This window comes from Lemur catta, chromosome 9 (genome assembly GCF_020740605.2).
Source record: "Lemur catta isolate mLemCat1 chromosome 9, mLemCat1.pri, whole genome shotgun sequence".
In the NCBI taxonomy this organism is placed as follows: domain Eukaryota; kingdom Metazoa; phylum Chordata; class Mammalia; order Primates; family Lemuridae; genus Lemur; species Lemur catta.
The window spans coordinates 51,777,248-51,786,243 of NC_059136.1; positions in this window are offsets into that span (position 1 = coordinate 51,777,248).

Below are 8,996 nucleotides of genomic sequence, written 5' to 3' on the forward strand. Positions count from 1 at the left end.
GATGCTCTCTAGCTACTTTGTCATGTATAACATTCACCCTACTGCCTCCACCCATGAAGACCTTGTTAGTGTGATGGGATTGTCACTGAACTCATCACAGTAGGGTGCTTTAAATGCAGGTAACTGATATAAAAAGGTTTGGGATCATGTAATATCCCAATACATACACTTACTGAGAAGAACCTTTCTCTTCTGCCCCCTGCAGCTTCGGGGACATTCATGCTTCCAGTAAATGTCAGCTTAAGTCAACAGAAACAGGAGAGGGGAGACTGTATAGCTGTGCAGGAGGAAAGGTTATTTCAGTCTGACGAGAGTGGAGAGTGAAGAGGGGAGAACTGGTGAGGATTGGGATTAAGGTTGGAAAAACAAAATGCAGCCAACTCATGGAGAGACTTGAATTCCAAGGGAAGGATTTTAGACTTTATATGTTAAATATAGTTGATCTTCATTATTCACGGATTCTGTAGTTGCAAATTTGTCTACTAGCTAAAGTTTATTTGTAATGCCAAAATCAATACTCCCAGTGCTTTTACCATTATATAGGGACATATGAAGTGTTGAAAAATTGGAGTCACCTGATGTGCATGTTCCTAGCTAAAGTTGAACAAGGCAATTACTTCTTTCTTGTTTCAGCTTCATACTGTAAACTAGGGTACTTTTCAAGATATATTTAAAGCCATATTTTTCATATTTTTTGTGCTTTTTATTGGTGATTTCTCTGTTTAAAATGATGCCTAAGAGCAGTGCTGAGTGCTGTCAAATGAGCCTACGTGCAAGAAAGTTGTGATGTGCCTTATGGGGAAAATACATCTGTTAGATAAGCTTTGTTCAAGCATGAGTTATAGAGCTGTTGACTGTGAATTCAATGTTAATGAATTAACAATATGTGTTAAATAATATATCTTTGAAAAGAAACACACACACAATGTTATGTATGTATTGATCAATTGAAGAAAATGTTGTAACCAGAGGCTAACAGGTATGTAATCTTGTATTTCACCTAGGAAGAATGGCTAATTCAGTAATTCACTAATTCAGTGCTCCTGGTGACTTTATAGACAATAACTGCCTAATGACTAATAAGAATTTCCTGTGACTTTTCTTTTTTTAAATACACTGGGAGCCACTGACAGATTTAAAGTAGAAGGCGTGACATATAGCATGCACGTGCATGTCTGTGCACATTTTAATGATATGAGGCAGGAGATATCTGCCTGCATGTTTTGAACAGAATTTAGATTAAGAGATGCTCCTTAAAGCTCGGTTATATAGAGTATTGTAATCTATAGCAGGCCCAGCATTTTTCCTAATTGTAGCACAGGTGTGCGTACACACGTGCACACACACATTCATATACACAGAGCACTCCCCACCTTAAGCCTGGGGATCCTACCCTGGGCCCCATGCTTTAGAGGACCACAGTTTGGCCCCTTCCAGCCATGCCCCTTAGGCTTAGCAATTTATGGGGCCAAGGGGATGTATCCATCTGGATCTCATGCAATTGCTCCACCCAACTCTTCCTAGAGTACCTTTCAGGTAAGAGAGCACCTAGATGTCCCCATCCAAATGGACCCAAGCCCACTTCTCCTTCACCTGGTCTATCCACTCGGATGCTGGCAGTACTGATGGTGTGTGTATACCAGGCCTGGATATTTGTGGGTGGTGTGGACAGAGGTTCATTGTAAGAATAGGATGTAGAGATTTGTGTGCCCCTGCAGTGAGAGAGCTGGGACTGGAAAGCAAGAGGAGCAGTCATGGGCAGGGGCCAGGACCCAGTAAATGGCTTTCCCCTCTGCTATGTTTTAGAGAGGAACTCAGAGGGGTCCCCAAATTACAAATTTACATTTGAGCCTCTAAGTCACCATAGAGATTTATTTTTCATGGTAGGAAAAGATATTTTATTTAGCTATTTATTAGCTTGACTTATAATAAATATTTACAAGTAATATATGCCATGGGAGCCTTCATTTTTAGTCCTACCCTGGCCCCATAAATATTACTGGCCAGCTTCTGCACACATGTACACACATACATCCCCACCCTCATTAACCGGATATAGCAGCTCCTATAGCTGTGTTGTTATTTCATTCAACAAATATTGTTGAACACCTTTTGTATGCCAGGCATAGTTTTAAGTACTAAAGGATTGAAGAGTGGACATAAAGAAAATCCCTCTATCTATGGAGTTTATAATCTAGTGTAGTAGTCCTTAATCCTGGGTGCACATTAGAATTTTGTGAGAAACACATTAAAAATCCTGATGCTGGGGCTACATCCCCAAGCCAGTTAACTGGGGATGAGACCAAGGCAGCAAGTATTTTTAAAGTTCCCCAAATGATTCCAGTGTATGACCAAAATTGAGAACAGCTGTTCTGGTGGACTAACAACCACTTCAATGGTGCTGATTCTGTGTCAAGCATAGTTGTTTTTAACAGCTTTGCTGAGGTGCAATTGATACACAAAAAACACTGCACACGTTTAATATAAACAATTTGATGAGTTTGGACATATACATATACCCTTGATACCATCACCATAATAAAGATATTTAATAATAAATATATCTCTCACCTCCAAGTTTCTTTGTGTCCCTTTGTGTTTCCTTCCTTCCTTTCTTTTTATTGTGGTAAGAACACTTACCATGACATCTACTCTCTTAACAAATTTTTAAGTACACAATACCATACTGTTAATTGTATAGTAGATCTCTAGAACATATTCATCGTGCCACTGAGCAACAATTCCCCATTTTTCTCATCCCCCAGCCCCTGGCAACCATGATTCTACTTTCTGATGTATGAGTTTGACTATTTTAGATACCTCACATAAGTGCAATCGTACAGTATTTGTCATTCCTTGACTGGCTTATTTCATTTAGCATAAGGTCCTCCAGATTCATCTATGCTGCCACAAATGGTAGGATTTTCTTCCTTTTTTAAGGATGAATAATATTCTGGTGTGTGTATATGCCCTATTTTAAAAATCCATTCATCTATCAATGGACATTGGGCATAGTTTTAAGCACTTTACATATAATCTTTTAATTCCAGAACAAACTTCTAAACTAGGTATTATTATATTCCTCCTTAACAGGGGAGGAAACTGATATACACCTGGGAAAGTTAGGATTCAAAGTTCCTGCTCTTACCTGTTACTCCATGTTACCTCTGGCCACACCTGGCTGGTCCAGGCATGGACCCCTGACTCAAGCCAGTCAGTGTTCTTCCCTTGGATTGTAAGGGACAGGCATGGTAGGGATGGGGAGTTAGAGGGTGTAATGCCTCCTGGTAAAAGATGTTATTATGCACTAGAGATGACGCTGTTGTGAACAGAAAAGCATAGCTCATGAACACTGGAAGCATCCAACACCTTATTTTAGCTGTTTCTAAGGCCAGCTAAAGAGCAGATATCTGATCTTCCTGTGGCTTGGCGATGTAAACTGCAGTTGAATTCTATTAACCATAAAATTTCCATTTTTTTCTAACCTAGTTCAAGTTGGGAATCATTTGTGAATAAAAGTGTTGCTAATACATACTCCACTGGATATATTCTCTAAATTCCATACACAGTTCACTCAATTAGCAATGTTGAATGAGTTTATCATGAACTCTACATTCATGACTTCATCATGACCTGAGAAATTTCTCAATTTGTAATGTTGAGACAGTAGCCTAAACCTGTACTGTAAGCAGCAATGTCTTCAGTAGTAGCTGATTCCTTTTGTGGGATTGAAATCTCCAGGGAATGACCAATGATGCTCTTGGGAAGTTGGCCTTCCATAATGCCAACAAGTCAGTAAACATTTTAGCTCCTGCTGAATCCAGGATCCTGAGAAATATTTTTATAGCCTAGGTTTTGATTCTATATATGGTCAAGAACATATACAACATACTTCCGCATAGGATCCTTTGTTTGTTTTGATTTTGGGTGAAAACCTCTCAGCATATTAATTTCAGAATATACACTGACCTCAAATCAATCCTTATACATCAAGGTTATTGTGTGTGGCATGGAGTCTGCATCATTTGTGGATTGTAGAATGTATTAATTTGTTTCCTGATGACATTTAAGAGAGATTTTACACTGCGTACTGTTGTCTGTCTTTTTTGTTTTAAAATAAGATTCCATCAACTCTAGATGATACTGTTTTAGATAAACAGTAAAATGGGCAAGAGATGAGCAAGCCTTCCGTAGAACATGTATTTAGTAGTTCCAATATACTCTGTGATTACTTTATGTTCTGTCACTGCATGAATAACTACAGGAGCCTGGAAGACCCTATTACAAATATTGAGACACTCCAGCCACAGGCCTTTATTTTTAAAACCTCTGGACTGTTAGCCTCATTCCAACTGTAAACTATTGACCTCCGGTATTGCATTCCTCATCTCTTTCTCTTTCTATAGACCTCTCCCCAGTATACTGCAATTTGATTTATATTTAAAGCATTGTCAGTATTATAGTGTTAATCTTTTAAGACTATGATTTTCTGAAGGGTCTCATCTTTGATCCTTATAGCTCCATGCAGGCTGCAATGAATTAAAGCACGAGTTTTGTCTCTCACTAGCTCAGCGTACTAGGAATCCCTGCACACCAGCAGGTGGCAGCAAAAATAAATAAATAAGCTAAACAGTGACTTGTGACCCAGAGAAACAATGCCGTTTATTTAAAGCTTCTTCCAGTTGCTAAACCGCCTATCTTTCTTATTTCAATCTATTCTCTTTGATTTTGAAAATATGGAAGAATAATTTGTTGATGTAGCAATACCAATTTTAATTTCACTGCTGTGGAAAAATCAAAAAGGATGGATGCCCAGTTTTATTTATTCTTTGCATTGTTTTTCCTGCCTTGGTGCTTATCTGCCTCCAAGGAGGTCTTTGGCAAGCCTTCCGGCAGAAGCTGAAGACAATCCCTCATCCTTGGCTGTAATGAAAATCTGAACTCAGTAAGGAGGTTATTGTGGGTAACTCAGAAGAGATAGGAGAGAGAGGCATTGGTGAGGTGGAGAGAGTGGCGATTACCCAGGGAATAAGGGGAGAGGGGTTGCAGGTTCTGGGAGCAGTGGGTACCTGCAGTCTCCTCCCCATGGTGTGGGGGGCTGAAGGAAGAGCACAGGGACTTGGGTGTTGCATAAGTGTTGGGGCTATCAGGGAGAATGTATAACTGGAGGAGCTATTCCAAATATTTTGTCCTGCACAAGATTACTGGAATCTTCATCTGAACCTAAGAGAAGACCCATAATAACTAAAACTAAGTTTCTTAATAACTCAATGTGATGGGGATTTAGTCTTAGATTTATTTAGATTCAGAGAAAATAAAGTTAAATGACACTTTAGACTCAAATTTCTAGTATAATTTTTGTCTTTTGCACAATCTTGGAGTTTTATTCTACAGAAACAGCTTATCCTCTAATGGATAGAATTGCAACTTTGTTCTGGCAACCTCCTTTCTTAATGAAAAGTAGAAATGTTTTCCAGCCTTCCATTGTGTGACAAGAGCTCCCTTCCTTGGGGTGGCCAATGAATGAATGGGTTCCCCTACCAGCCACTGAGTACCCTTGAAGCATAGTCCTTCCATTTTAGTCCCCGTAACAAGTGAACAAAGGAAAAAAAATGGGCCTGGCTTATAAGATGTTATTTATACCTAAACTGTGAACTGCAATCTCAGTTCACAGCCAAGAAACTCAAGATACGAGGATTATAGTTTTCCACTTAAGACATTTGAATACTAAACCCATGTTGGTTATCTAAACTGAACTCCCACAACTGCCCTCCAAATTTTTAAGACTGGAGTCATCTCACTGATATCCCTTGAAACCTTAAAAAATTACTCATCGGTTTCCAATAAAAAATTGCCATAAGTCTGTGTTTGGTTGCTATCAATAAGTATAAATAAACTGAAGTATAAAATGATAAAATGACATGCAAAGCACTCATTACAAAAGTCAACTCTACAGCCCTTGTGACAGTCCCTACATTCATCAACTCATGTCTTTCACTAAATTACAAGAAGTGAAGAAGGCTCTCTCACTGAAGATGCAATATTTTGAATTCCTTGTTTTGGGTAATTATTGAGTGCAAGGTTTTTAATATCATTATTGAAAACTCCTTAGACAAAGTGACTAGTACAAACTAAAAATCAAGATATGTACCAGTGAGGATTAAAGATAGATTAAATAAATCACTTTTGGTTGTATAGCGATATAGGAGATACAGATCACACAAGACTTCCAAATACCCACTGCAAATATTTTTGATAAAATCTTTAGACCAAGTATCGTATTTTTTATTGGCACTCTGAAATTTAGCCAGTAGAGGGCAGTCAAAGAGTGGTTCATAGAGTTAAATGGATCCAAGCCATTTACGTATCCTCTTGAAGAATTCCTTCAAGTAAGCTTCGCTACTTTTAGGTTCTGGATTCATGTTAAAGTTATGAAAAGTTTTTCTCTTACACAGTGTTAGTTTTCTTTAAATTATTCAGGATTGGAAATTTGTAAAGTATTATTAGTTGTATCATCTTTAATTTAATGTGGCCTAAATGGCTTCTTAAAAAAACTCACTGCAAAATGGAAAGTAAAAATTTTCCCTGTATCTGTGAAAAGTCTGAATATAATTTAGAAATGTTGAATGAAGGAGTTATCTACAGTGTGAGGGAGTTGCCAGATAAGTAAAGATAAGTAAATCTTCTAATGTTTAGAGTCATATCAGAAAAGTCAAACTCTTGGTTTTAATTTCCCAGTTACTCAAAACTATTAAATCCCCCTGAGAAACAGTGGGATGGAAATGCCCTTTTGGGGGAGAGTTTCTGGTATTTTCAGAGGAAAATTGTACAGAAGTAGGCGTGTATGCATTATTATAGCCTTGTTATTCCTAATTCATACCCAGCCTGCCCCCAGGAAGTGGTGAATCAGTGAAGTATCAGAGTCAAGAACTTCGAATGAAGATAACATGAAATTTAGTGAAGTGACATTTTAAAATTTTTTCAAAACTTGTTTCCATAATCTAGTTGGAACATAAATCAAGTAGCATTAGTACTCAATTTAACCCAACAAACACCTTATGGCCACTGTGCACCAGCCCCTATAACCGTCATGGATGGACGAAGGGAAAAGAGTGTGACCAGGCTAAGCAACTGCCATTGTGGAAGTTATTGTGAGGGATACTTCTTCCCGGTCCTCATGGCATGTGATGCCCCTGGCTATTTTATGTGCTATGGTTCTCAACGTGTGACCTGCCACCACCCCAACCTCCCAGAGCAACAACATCAGGTCCACTTGGGCACTTGTCAGAAATGCAGATCTGTGTTTTAATAAGCCCTTCCCGGTGATTCTGTTGGACACTCAAGTATGACAACCAAGTCACTCGCTCCAGGCAGGTAGATTCATTTACCAGATACGTTCGAAGAAATAACTGGGCACATGTAGCTCAGCTGCTCTCCTCTTCCTACTGAGTGAGCTGTAGATGGGAGGCATGACCTGTCAGCTATTTCTCTAGAGATGGGCTCTTTCCACCCATCTAGGGATTTTATTTGATTAACATTTTGATTTTGATTAACATTTGCCTGCAGATGCAAGTCACCTCTTCCAACCTAGCTCTGTCAGTAATAAAAATAATATTTTGGCTTCTATCAACCCTCTTCCTTGTATTATTTTTTTAGATGATCCAGAATCCAACAGGGGAGAGGGATTGTGTTCAGTGAACCCCGTGGAAGATTCCAATGAAGTTTAAGATCTAGCAGAGGAGACAGATTTACATAGAAGTAAGTTTAAAAGTGTAAATCTCATAGTTGTCACGTATCTACCGTCTCTAAAAAGTTTGTCTGTTTCTTTACAATATAAAAAGTTATCTTTTTTCATTTCTTTCTGCAGCTTTTTCTATATTTACTTTTCTTGATTTCAGAAGTAGCAGCCTGATTCGTATAGCAAAATCTGACGTTTTATAATGAGAAAAAACAAGCTGTTCATACATCTTTTCCTTTAAAAATATATTTCTCAGAATGCTTTAAGAAAACTTACAGCAAGGATCCATTTAGTATTCATTTAAATTATTGTGAATTGATAACTCAGAGTGTTTGGGGTCACTTCTTCTGGGATCTTTGCATTCTCAAGAAAGCACAAGCTTTACCTGTAGTTGAAAACTAAAATTCCTGCCCCACTTCTCTTTGCTTATCTCAGTCTTGCCCATCTTTGACTGCCTGATTGGAATTTCTTTTTCTTGTCTGCCTCAGTCACCAGAGACCCCTGCCTCTGAGTGCCCTAGAACTTGTGGCCTAATCTTCTTGCCTGACACTCTACACATGCTTATTAATTATCCATGCCTTATTTTGTCAAATCCATTGTGAATAGATAGCATCTTAGTCTCCTCTATATTCTCAGCACCACAGTAGACGATACATGTATATGTGTTGATTATAACATTTCTTATACATCTTTAACATTTTTTATTTCTGACTATTCAAGAAATGATTCAAATTTTAGTTACAAAGATTTTACATACTTTAATTGCATGATTTTCACTTGTTTATTGATTTAACCTTGGAATCTATCATTTAAAAATGTCTCACAGGGACAGAAAGTAAATCAGTGGTTGCCTAGGGCTGGGGAGGTTGAGGGAAAATGGGTATGAGGTTTTGTGGGGGGGGATGATAAAAATATTCTAAAATTGTGATGATGGTTGCATAACTGTGTGAATCTAGTAAAAACTATTGAACTGTACATTTTAAATGAGTGAGTTGTAGGGTATATGAAATATATTTTAGCAAAGTTGATATTAAAAATATTCATATGATAAAGGCCAGGCTAGAGTAACAGAGCTATCAGAAAGAGGTGAGTTAGTTTAGGTATTTTAACTTTGATGTGGGTAGGTTTCTCCATAATCTATGAAAATTTATAGAACAGAAAAGAAAGATTAAAGCGCTTCTTCATGAAAAACTCATAATCTTTTCTCCTTGATTTCTCTTTTTCATAGATATACGTGAAGTATGCTAAATCTTTCTCT